This window comes from Rattus norvegicus, chromosome X (assembly GCF_021556685.1).
Source record: "Rattus norvegicus strain SHRSP/BbbUtx chromosome X, alternate assembly SHRSP_T2T, whole genome shotgun sequence".
In the NCBI taxonomy this organism is placed as follows: domain Eukaryota; kingdom Metazoa; phylum Chordata; class Mammalia; order Rodentia; family Muridae; genus Rattus; species Rattus norvegicus.
The window spans coordinates 126,596,261-126,608,988 of NC_141554.1; the positions used below are offsets into that span (position 1 = coordinate 126,596,261).

General features: G+C 38.6%; 1 pseudogene; it reads left to right on the forward strand.

Moving 5' to 3' along the window:
• Window positions 1-1,090: 1,090 nt before the first annotated feature.
• The window catches only part of LOC147998356 (uncharacterized), a 154,564-nt pseudogene continuing 142,926 nt past the window's right edge, over window positions 1,091-12,728 (forward strand).

The window sequence follows — 12,728 nt, forward strand, 5'->3', positions numbered from 1 at the left end:
TTTGGGGGAGAGGGAACACCCTCATAGACTAAGGGTGAGTGGGGAGGGGGTATATGAATGGGAAACTGGGAAAGGGGATAGCATTTTAAATGTAAATAAGAAATACCCAGTTTAAAAAATAAAAAAAAATCTGTAATTTTCAAGGAAAATTCCCCTTATAAGAAATTGAATTATATCAAATGTGTAATTGAAATATGACTTGTTTGTATATGTTTATATTCTATCCAGTACTTCTAGACTGTTGGTTTTTGCATGTTGCTGTATATATATTTGAATTCATGAAGATGCTTATAACAGGTGGCAATTAACACAGAAACCCCCAAATTGGTAAAGATACAGAGAATAGGAAACACTGGAATGTTGATCCCTAAATGGGGCATACATCATCATGCTCTTTCCATGCAAGTCCCAGGGATTGTTATGGATGTGGGAGCAGAGAGATTGTAAGAGGCCGTGATTGTGACACACATCAAGGAAACTGTTTTTTTCCTCTAAGGCATGCAGGGCAATTGGATATGCAATCTCATAGTGACTGCGACAGCATACATAAGCACATGCCAGACAAAAAAATCACAGCATGGCAGGAGGTGTGCATGGAATCCCACCCTGAGCTGAGGTATTTCATAACTTCTGGGGAACTGAGGGAGATCTATTTTTCTTTAATGATGGGACTCCTGGTAGACTGAACAAGTGCTAGAACAGACTCCACTCCCAAGAATAGGTAGGCAACACAAACTCGACCCAAAGGGGTGGGGGTGGAAGCTTGAAATTGGGTGGGAAGGGTTGGTTGAGAGTGGGGATATGAGAGAAGTTGGAGGATAAGCATAAATATGATAAAAATATGATGAATACTCAAAGATCTCATAAAATATTAGAAATAATTTATATTATGTAAAAAGAGTAAGATCACTTAAAATGTCATTTTATACCCTCCCCTCTAATATATTTTTTGTTAGCTGTGCACTTCTATCAAACTAACCTCAAGTTAGTGTACAGGCAAATTTTGGATGCCTCAACACCTCAACCCACTCCCAGGGAGACTAAATCTTTCATACATCCAGTTAGGGGAGCAAAAATACAGATGGCTATAATGGCTGACCATTCAAAAATAGTGTTAAGGTAAAAGATATGGGAACAATTTGACTATTTAATTTACACAGAAGCAATGCTGTCATCTCCTGGTGTGGACTCAGGGTGAGCACTTAGCTATCTTCCTCTAAGGAGTGGGGGTGGCTTTTTGAGCATGAGGAACTTCCTGTAGCCATATATCTCATTGATACTTAGAATGACTATTAAAAACAAACAAAAAACGATGTACAAACAATGTCCTCATCCATATTGTAGAACTTTGGGGGATGCTTGCTTCAACCGATTACTATTGGCTTCACCATTCCACTTTTAAAACCCTGAGTCAAAAGCACCAAAACAAAACAAAATGACATACCACAGCTTCTCTTTGATGTTACTCACAATTTCCCTTTTGGCTTTAGTTGTGAAGCTTTAGCCACACTCAGTCAGGATCTTTATGAGATAGTCTGTCAGATCACAGCTAGCCAAGTCCAGACAAAGGATGGCATGAGGAAGAGCCTAGTTCTCATAGATGTTCACAGTGTGGATGACCCCATCTCTGGAGTTTGTTATAATGCCAGTGATATGACCAGAAGCATACAGGGACAGCACAGCCTGGGTGGCTATGTCCATAACTGGGGTTTTGAAAGTGTCAAACATGATCTTGGTTATCTTTTCACAGTTGGCCTTGCTGTTCAAAGGGGCTCCAAGAATAGTACGAGGTGCTCCTCAGAAGCCACATGCAGTTTGGTGTAGAGGTGTGGTGCCAGATCTTCTTCATATTGTTCGAGCTAGTGACATTGCCATGATCAATGGAATACTACAGGGTCAGAATGCTTCTCTTGTTCTGGACATCATCATACACATAGGTGTCCTTCTGGCCCAAGTCCACCACCCCATCCTGGTACATAGCGTGGCTCATGATGAGGAAGAAGATGGCCTAGGGAACTTTTTTATTTGTGAAGCTAGCTTTGCACATGCTGGAGCCGTTGTCAACAAGGAACAAAGCAATCTCATCATTCATGGTGAGCTGGTAGCAGGTGTAGACTGGTGATAGTAGAGATGTAAGAGGACTGTGCTAGCAGGTGGACATGGACTGGATCCCCTCTGATATTTTACAGAGCATGGAACAGCCTTCCATTTCTTGTGTACACCCCTAAAATCCCCCAAGTTCTAGATGTTCATGTTGGCCTGCTAGTCTAGTCTTCATTTTCTCCTTCTCTTGTTAGATGTAGTCTTACCTCTTTATCTTTCTCAAATCAAGAATTTGTTCATTGTCTTTCTCAGTTTAGTATCTGGTAATATGTCCTATCATTACTATGTCAATCAACCTAACACATTACAAGGGAAGGATTTCTTTTGGCACATCATTTCAGTGTATGATCCCCTTGATCCATAGCTATGAGCAAGTGGTAAGGCAGAACATTATGGTGATGAAAGCATGCTATGCAACAAAGCATAATACTAAAATGGGGATGGGACTGGGACTTAGGGAAGGGATAGAATGTGAAAGAGCATTAATAAAAGATTATGGAGCAAAAGAGCCAGAAAGCAAGAGTGAGAGCAAGACTGAGTGAATCTGTGTGTGTGTGTGTGTGTGTGTGTGTGTGTGTGTGTGCGCACGCGCGCGTGTGCATGCGTGATAAAGAGACAGACACACAGAGAGAGACAGAGAGACAGAGACAGAGAGGGAGGGAGGGAGGGAGGGAGGAAGGGAGGGAGGGAGAGGGAGGAGGAGAGGGAGAGGGAGAGGGAGAGGGAGAAGGAATCTCTTTCAGGACATACTCCTATCAGCCTATTTCCTCAAACTAGACATCTCTGAAAGTTTCTATAAACTAAATATATCATCAGATTATGAACCTATCAGTCGGTGAGGCCAGAGCCCTAATGATGTAATCTCCTGAGCATTTTTGTGGATATTACCCTCTTCTAGAAATAGAAGATTAAGAGGCATTTTTTAAAATTTTATTTCAGGACAAAAAAAGGATTTTGAGACAGGGTCTCTTGCATCAAATGATAAGTAATCTTCCTGTTCCTGTCGCCCAAGTGCTGGGGTCACAGACATGCAGTACCATATTAGGCTTAGAGGTTAATGTTTTTAACATAGCCCTAGAGATGACACAGCAGAAACACAACCTTTGCAGTATCTGTCCTGGAAAGTAAAAAGAAAATCTCTTGGCTGGATACTATAGTTTGAAAGAAATATGGTTTTGATTACTTGCTGTGGCAAAATACAACAATCATCATTTTAACCAATTTTAAGTATGCGTTGTAGTGACAAGAATTACATATAAAGGGATATGAAACCACAATTACCTATTTCAAAAACTTTTCTTCACTTAAACAAACTTTATAGTCACATTCAATAGCAACCTATAACATTCTGTCCACAATCATTGTATAACTTGTACTCTGATTTTTAAGTGTTTTCTTTTGTGACCACATGGCACTTATTTTGAGAGGAGGCCTATCATTGGCTTGAAACTAGACTGACTGCCTGGCTAGTGAGCCCCAGAAATCTGCCTGGCTTATTCTTTTTCCTATGTGGGTTTTGGAGAATAAAACTCAGCCCCAATGCTTACAAGGCAAGCAATTTACTGACTGAGTTATCAGCTTTACCCTAATCTCTATTCTTTCCACATGAATGTATCTATTTCAGATATGCCACCTTGTCCTTTTGTGGGTACCTTATTTCACTTAACATGGTCTTTTTTGGGTTTATCTACATTGTAGCCTGTATTCATTTTGTTGTTGCTATAATAAAACATCCTGACAAAAACAGCTTAAGAGTGAAAAGATTTATTTTGGTTACAGTTCTAGAGGTATAGAGTTCAGTGTGGTAGGGGAGACATATTAACAGGCAGGGCAGGGATGGTGATAGAAACAGAGAAGCCTGGATAATCATATTCAAGCTACACTCTGGAAATGGAGAAAGAATAGCAAGTGAAACCAGGCAATAGAATCTCAGTTTCCCCCAAGTGATGAATATATGCATAATTTAGGAGGCTTCTTCCATCTTTAGTATTATTTATTACGCCTTACACTCCTTCCTCTACTATAGTCTCTGTTTCACCATTCCAGTTCAATCCTTCTTGTTTCTTGTTCCATGATTCACTTTTAATTCTTTTTAATTACAGGGTGTTCTATCTTCCCTCCCTTAAAAGGTTCTCCTCATTGCCTCCTTGTAATTTTCTGACTTTTATGGGTATTCCTGGTGAAATGAGAATTTGGAGATTCGTAGATGAAAGAAAACATGTGACTTTTGTTTCTCTGGGTAATATAACCCAGACCCAGACATTTAGCCACACATTTTATCATTTCATTTGTAAGTACATGTACCATACATTCAGTATCCATTTACTAACTGATGGGCATCTTGGTCGTTTCCATTTCCAGATTTTTGTGATTATAGTAGCAGTGAGGATGGATGAGCAGGTTTCCCTAGAATAGAGTTCTTCTTCTTAGATTCTGAATTGACTCCCTTACTTCATTTATAAGTTTATTTGAATCCTCCCCATGTTCTGAAAAGTCACCCTTTGCAATCATTTTCTGGCTTTCTAGATATATTCATAAGTATAACCTGTCGAGTCCATATAATGTTGCTTGTATATATGTTTTCAGAGCACTGAACAACCAACTTGTATGCTCTTGAGAAGACCATCTCTTCCACTCCCAGAATTCCTCAGCTGCCTATAGTTATTTGTGAAGGTTGAGTTCTTATGGGTTTTCCCCCATCCACATTGGCATGTTCATTAGTGTCCACTTTTTTTCAGCTTATGTTTGTGCAGTCATGTTAGTAAGACTTAATGGGTGTAGCTTCTGACATTCCTCGGAGACAGTCTCATAGCAAACTACCCAGCCTTCTGGCTCATAACTTTTCAGACCCCTCTTTAACAATGTTCCTTGAGCCTTAGTCATAGAGCGCTTTTTTTTCTTTTCTTAACATGTATCCATTTAGACTGGGCTCTACAACTCTGCATTTTGATAGCTTGCAATTTTCTATAGTGGTCTCTGTCTCTTGCAGTGGAGTTTCATTGATAGGAGTAAGGGGGAAGACTACATTAATCTGTGGGTATAAGCACAAATGCTTATTGATAACCCTTAATTTCTTTTGGTTTTGTCCTTCTACACTTCCTTTCTAGCATTTTTTGGATAACATTTGCTATCTAGCCTAGGCTGTCCTTGAACTCAAGTTCTCCCTCCCTCTGCCACCTATGTGCTGGGAATAATGGCATAAAACATCATCCTTGGTTGCTTTGGCTTTCTTAACTATACCTAGCTTTGTCCCAAAGTAGGGCCTTTGGGTTTTGCCAATAATATCCCATTTCCCCTTTCAATAAAGATACCATAAGTCTTCTCAAAGGTCTTACACTTGAAATAGTTTGTGTCTTATTTTCAAGAGGTATTTTTGTTGTAGTTGTAATAGAGTGCAACTGCTCCTTTGATTTATTTAAATAAATGTTCATGTCTCTTCATGCACAATGATTCTCTGCAGGGAAGATACTACTTTATTTCTTCTCTTCTTATTCATCACAGACCTTTGAACTCAGTTAGATGATACTCTGAGACATGGTTTGATTATATTTTTGAAGTTTATTTTAAACTCCTATATGAAATAGTTGAAGATGTACATGACAATGGGTACCATTTAATGTATATATTTGTGTGTATGAGTGTGTGTGTATGTATGTGTGCCTCTGATGCTCAAATCAGATTAAGCATATCTACTGGAACATTTGCCATTTATTTATGGTGAAAGATTTCAAAAGCTTTTCTTTTAGCTTTTGGAACGTTGACTATACTCCTCTTACCTATGAAGACCTTAGAATTCCATACCTTTTTGTTCCTACTTAACTGCAACTTATTGTATACTGATCAGCCTTTCTCCCTGGACTCTCCCTGACCTGATTTACTTCAAAAAGCTCCCTTTCACTAAATTATTAAAGTATTTCTCAGGAACATTTACATTTTAGGATCAATTCTTTTAAGATCCTATTCTTTGAGCAGTGTTTTCCCACAGCAAAATTGTCTAAAAGCATTTTTAACAAGGTACTGTTGGAAACAATGTGGACTTCAGAAGGAACAATAATTGACTCATTTAAAGATCAGTCATTTTTCAATTGCTCCAGAAAGTTTCAAAGAATTACAGAAAGTATAGAGTTTTGTTATATATTTCTCTGTTAATTGACCATACACATCAACACTAGGTTAGGACTGGAGGATGTAATTAGAGAGAAACTCCTCAAATAATGCTACAGTGATAAAAAGCTCTCTCGAATGACATTAAATCTGTTTCTACTAGGGCAAACTCTTTGGAAGTGGTTGTTAAATGGGACAGAATCAAGAATTGGGAAAGTTTTTAAAAAGTTTCCTAAAAGAGAGAAGACCCAGGCTGAAAGTTCCTTTAGAGGATATTAGAGAAAACAGTGTCAAAGCAGTTCAATTGTAATTAAAAGTAAACGGTGCGTAATTTCTAAGCATTAAGTAAATACTTTTTCATATACTCACAGGAAAGTGTAGCTTAGCTCTCACCTTTCATCAAAGAAATTTCTTTTCACAACAAATAATGACTGTCCTGGAAATCCACAACTGTTCACAATGTAGAGATTGACAGACATCTGGGAGCTAAGTCCAAATGGATACATTTATATCATAGTTCATGCATTTATACATCATGGAATATGGGGAGAATGTAAGGATATCAAGAGCTTTGCTGGGATAGTCTCTTCTAGAAATGTGTACATAAACTAGACTGGAACAATGACAATTTCAATAGACATGCAAAGGCAAAACTGGAAATTTTCACTCCAAAAAAATTATGGACATCTAATGACTGCTGAGAGAGAGAGAGAGAGAGAGAGAGAGAGAGAGAGAGAGAGAGAGAGAGAGAGAGAGAGAGAGAGAGAGAGAGAGAGAGAAGGATGAGCCTCTTTATTGGTTATCCAATACAAAATGGTCAGGTTTGAAATCATATAACACAAACACAAATATTGGACTCAAGCAGTTGTATTATATATTTGTTTATCCAACAAAGTAAAGGAGGTTATCAATTTGAAAATGTGAATGAAATTAGAGGGGTACCTAGGAGAAGACTGAGGAAGAAAAAGAAGTGGATAAGTGTTACAATTCTAATTTTTACTAAAATAAAATGTATTTTAAAACTAAAAACATCATCAGAGAACCTCTAAGACCCATACAGAAATTCTCTTGCATTGATGTAACCTATCTTTCTGGTTTTTCTACCAATTTATTTTAAAAATGCTTTGATTTATGATTTTATTTTGTTCTGTCACTGAAATAGTTTTATGGAAACATTTCTACATTGAAACATGTTCTTTGGGCTGTCTGGATCTGTGCTCCTATGCCATAGTCACTCATACCTCTAGAATAAACTATTTCTCATTCCCTTAAAAAAGGGAGAAGATACCAAATGTCACTAGGTGATTTGCTCTGTACAACCATGGTTGTTTTTTTTCCCTTTCCATAAGTTTCTTTATTTAATAACACATTACCATCTTTCTCAGAGGAATAACAAAGAAGGGAACTTGCTGTGGTAAATATTATGAATTAAAATTAAGACATTAACCCATGCTATTGCTGATACCACAGGGGCACATGGCATCTTCTGGGTATTTTCATCTTAATCAGCAAAGTGTCTCAACCAACTTACTAAGTTTTCAATTTTCCTCTCATGCTATTGCCAGCCACTCTCTGGGCCCTGTGGTCTTTCCAACTCCATGACTAGCACCACAATGGCAGTCATCTGTCTTGTGGCTCTCTGCTATGAACTCTGCTCTCATTCACAGCATCTGCCCACTGTGGTTATTGTAACAATTTCCAGTATCCCAGTAAAATCAAAACCTTAGACGCTTGTAATTTATTAGTCAGATTTATATCAGTAAATTCTCACTCCACAAAATGTCACACAATGAACCTAGAACCAACTAATATTGATATAAACTGGCCACCTAAATAAGACAAATTTTCCTATAATTATCCATCTTTATATGATTTTTCATAGCTACTTGTGGTTATTTAAAGCCACACAGAGGGTGGGTCATCCTTCTCCTTCTGCATCTTCATTTGTTCTTTTTTTGTTTCCACTCTCTCTTCCCTCTCCAAAACTCCGTGCCTGCTATAATTTTTTACTGTCCAGGCACAGGCCTTGCCTTATCTAATGCCTGTCCTCACCTGAATAAAGACATCAATCCACAGGATTTTGATAATCATTAGAAAGTCCCAATAAGGGTAATAATAAGGCTTTGTTGCAAAAGTCTAGCAGAAGCTTTGTAAATCACTAATGAGCGAGTCATCTATTCTACTTAATTTTAACTAAGTATTATTTAGATATGACTCTTTAGTATATATAAGTCTTCCATGGCACGTGTTTCTCTCTCTCTTTTTTTTATTAACTTGAGTATTTCTTATTTACATTTCCAGTGTTATTCCCTTTCCTGGTTTCCGGTCAAACATCCCCCTAATTCCTCCCCCTCCCCTTCTTTATGGGTGTTCCCCTCCTCATCCTCCCCCATTGCTGCCCTCCCCCCAACAATCACGTTCACTGGGATTTCAGTCTTAGCAGGACCAAGGGCTACCCCTTCCATTGGTGATCTTACTAGAATATTCATTGCTACCTATGAGGTCAGAGTCCAGGGTCAATCCATGTATAGTCTTTAGGTAGTGGCTTAGTCCCTGGAAGCTTTGGTTGCTTGGCATTGTTGTTCATATGGGGTCTCGAGCTCCTTCAAGCTCTTCCAGTTCTTTCTCTGATTCCTTCAACGGGGGTCCTATTCTCAGTTCAGTGGTTTGCTGCTGGCATTCGCCTCTGTATTTGCTGTATTCTGGCTGTGTCTCTCAGGAGCGATCTACATCCGGCTCCTGTCGGCCTGCACTTCTTTGCTCTATCCATCTTGTCTAATTGAATGGCTGTATATGTATGGGCCACATGTGGGGCACGCTCTGAATGGGTGTTCTTTCTGTGTCTGTTTTAATCTTTGCCTCTCTCTTCCCTGCCAAGGGTATTCTTGTTCCCCTTTTAAAGAAGGAGTGAAGCATTCACATTTTGATCATCTGTCTTGAGTTTCATTTGTTCTAGGCATCTAGGGTAATTCAAGCATTTGGGCTAATAGCCACTTATCAATGAGTGCATACCATGTGTGTTTTTCTGTGATTGGGTTAGCTCACTCAGGATGATATTTTCCAGTTCCAACCATTTGCCTACGAATTTCATAAAGTCATTGTTTTTGATAGCTGAGTAATATTCCATTGTGTAGATGTACCACATTTTCTGTATCCATTCCTCTGTTGAAGGGCATCTGGGTTCTTTCCAGCCTCTGGCTATTATAAATAAGGCTGCGATGAACATAGTGGAGCACGTGTCTTTTTTATATGTTGGGGCATCTTTTGGGTATATGCCCAAGAGAGGTATAGCTGGATCCTCAGGCAGTTCAATGTCCAATTTTCTGAGGAACCTCCAGACTGATTTCCAGAATGGTTGTACCAGTCTGCCATCCCACCAACAATGGAGGAGTATTCCTCTTTCTCCACATCCTCGCCAGAATCTGCTGTCACCTGAGTTTTTGATCTTAGCCATTCTCACTGGTGTGAGGTGAAATCTCAGGGTTATTTTGATTTGCATTTCCCTTATGACTAAAGACGTTGAACATTTCTTTAGGTGTTTCTCAGCCATTCGGCATTCCTCAGCTGTGAATTCTTTGTTTAGCTCTGAACCCCATTTTTTAATAGGGTTATTTGTTTCCCTGCGGTCTAACTTCTTGAGTTCTTTGTATATTTTGGATATAAGGCCTCTATCTGTTGTAGGATTGGTAAAGATCTTTTCCCAATCTGTTGGTTGCCGTTTTGTCCTAACCACAGTGTCCTTTGCCTTACAGAAACTTTGCAGTTTTATGAGATCCCATTTGTCGATTCTTGATCTTAGAGCATAAGCCATTGGTGTTTTGTTCAGGAAATTTTTTCCAGTGCCCATGTGTTCCAGATGCTTCCCTAGTTTTTCTTCTATTAGTTTGAGTGTATCTGGTTTGATGTGGAGGTCCTTGATCCACTTGGACTTACGCTTTGTACAGTGTGATAAGCATGGATCGATCTGCATTCTTCTACATGTTGACCTCCAGTTGAACCAGCACCATTTGCTGAAAATGCTTTCTTTTTTCCATTGGATGGTTTTGGCTCCTTTGTGAAACATCAAGTGCCCATAGGTGTGTGGGTTCATTTCTGGGTCTTCAATTATGTTCCATTGGACCATGACTGTCTCTGTACCAATACCATGCAGTTTTTATCACTATTGCTCTGTAATACTGCTTGAGTTCAGGGATAGTGACTCCCCCTGAAGTCCTTTTATTGTTGAGGATAGTTTTAGCTATCCTAGGTTTTTTGTTATTCTAGATGAATTTGCAAATTGTTCTGTCTAACTCTTTGAAGAATTGGATTGGTATTTTGATGGGGATTGCATTGAATCTGTAGATCGCTTTTGGTAGAATGGCCATTTTTACTCTATTAATCCTGCCAATCCATGAGCATGGGAGATCTTTCCATCTTCTGAGGTCTTCTTCAATTTCTTTCTTCAGAGTCTTGAAGTTCTTATTGTACAAATCTTTTACTTGCTTGGTTAATGTCACAACGAGGTACTTTATATTATTTGGGTCTATTATGAAGGGTGTTGTTTCCCTAATTTCTTTCTCGGCATGTTTTTCTTTTGTGTAGAGGAAGGCTACTGATTTATTTGAGTTAATTTTATACCCAGCCACTTTGCTGAAGCTGTTTATCAGCTTTAGTAGTTCTCCGGTGGAACTTTTGGGATCACTTAAATATACTATCATGTCATCTGCAAATAGTGATATTTTGACTTCTTCTTTTCCGATCTGTATCCCCTTGACCTCCTTTTGTTGTCTGATTGCTCTGTCTAGAACTTCCAGAACTATATTGAATAAGTAGGGAGAGAGTGGGCAGCCTTGTCTAGTCCCTGATTTTAGTGGGGTTGCTTCAAGTTTCTCTCCATTTAGTTTAATGTTAGCAACTGGTTTGCTGTATATGGCTTTTACTATGTTTAGGTATGGGCCTTGAATTCTTATTCTTTCCAGGACTTTTATCATGAAGGGGTGTTGAATTTTATCAAATGCCTTCTCAGCATCTAATGAAATGATCATGTGGTTTTGTTCTTTCAGTTTGTTTATATAATGGATCAAGTTGATGGTTTTCCGTATATTAAACCATCCCTGCATGCCTGGGATGAAGACTACTTGATCATGGTGGATGATTGTTTTGATGTGCTCTTGGATTCGACAACCATGGTTGTTAATGGTGGCTAATTACTAAAATGACCTGGGAATTTATGAAGTACTGACCTCTGTGTTTCATATTTGAAATTTTGGATGATATAGCTTGAGCATTTTCATATTCTTTCCCCTCATTAATTTATATATTCACTTTACATCCTGATCACTGTTCCACCTCTTGGATCCTCTCCCACAATTCCTTTCCCCTTCACACTCCCCTTCTACTCTGAGAGAGTGGAGCCTCCCTTGATATCCCTCCACCCTGGCACATCAAGTCTCTGAAGGGCTAGGTGTATTCTCTCCCACTGAGGCCAGAAAATGCAGCCTAGCCAGAATATATATCCCAGAAGCAGACAACAGCTTTAGGGACAACTACCCCCAATCTGTTGTTGGTGAACCCACATGAAGACTAAGCTGCATATCTGCTACATATGTGTGGGAGGCGTTTATTCAGATCATGTATGCTCATTCATTGGTGGTTCATTCTCTAGGAGCCCCCAAGGGTCCAGGGTAGTTGACTTTGTTGGTCTTCCTGTGGAATTCCTATCCCCTCTAGGTCCCTCAATCCTTCCCCTAACATTCCAGACTCCCTGAGCTAATGTTTGGTTGTGGGTCTCTGCATCTGACTACAAGAAATGCAGTGACAAAGATGGAGCAGAGGCTGAGGGAATGGACAACCAATGACCAGCCCAACTTGAAACCTATCCCATAGGCAAGAACCAATCCCTGACACTATTAGAATGTTCTGTTATACTTGTAGATGGGAGTCCAGTATAACTGTATTCTGAGAGGTTCCATCTAACAGCTGACATTTTTGAGATTCTTAAAGATCTGTAGGTAAATGATATGTGCTGACAAGTTTGAGAACTGTTGCTGGGGCTAACAAAGCAGGGATTGTGACACTATACTAAAGTGATGTGTGTTATAGTTTTCACATTTACTAAATGAAGTGAAAGTGAATTCATTACCTTGCCTAAGATATCTAAGGGGTGTTTGATTGTTTGATTTTGAATATTTCTGGATTTAAAAGTAAAACATATTTAAATATACTTTTCATTGAATAGAGAACTCTCAGTTCCATATCATGCAATTTACAAATTTAAACTTTATGCTTACAGTTAGTATGTTTTAAAAAATAATCCAAAAACTACAGTAAATTCTTATTATCTATGGCATTGAATAATACCTCGATCCAAGATTCTGTCTAGAACCTGAAATGTGCTTCTTTTAGATTCAAAAAACATTTAGAAGAGTCATTTCACATTTTACTTTGTTAAGTATGATTATAAAGCAATGCTATATGTACAAACCCTTTACTTTATGATAGGTAACATGATAGACATTTTAAAAAATGATACATAATACTTC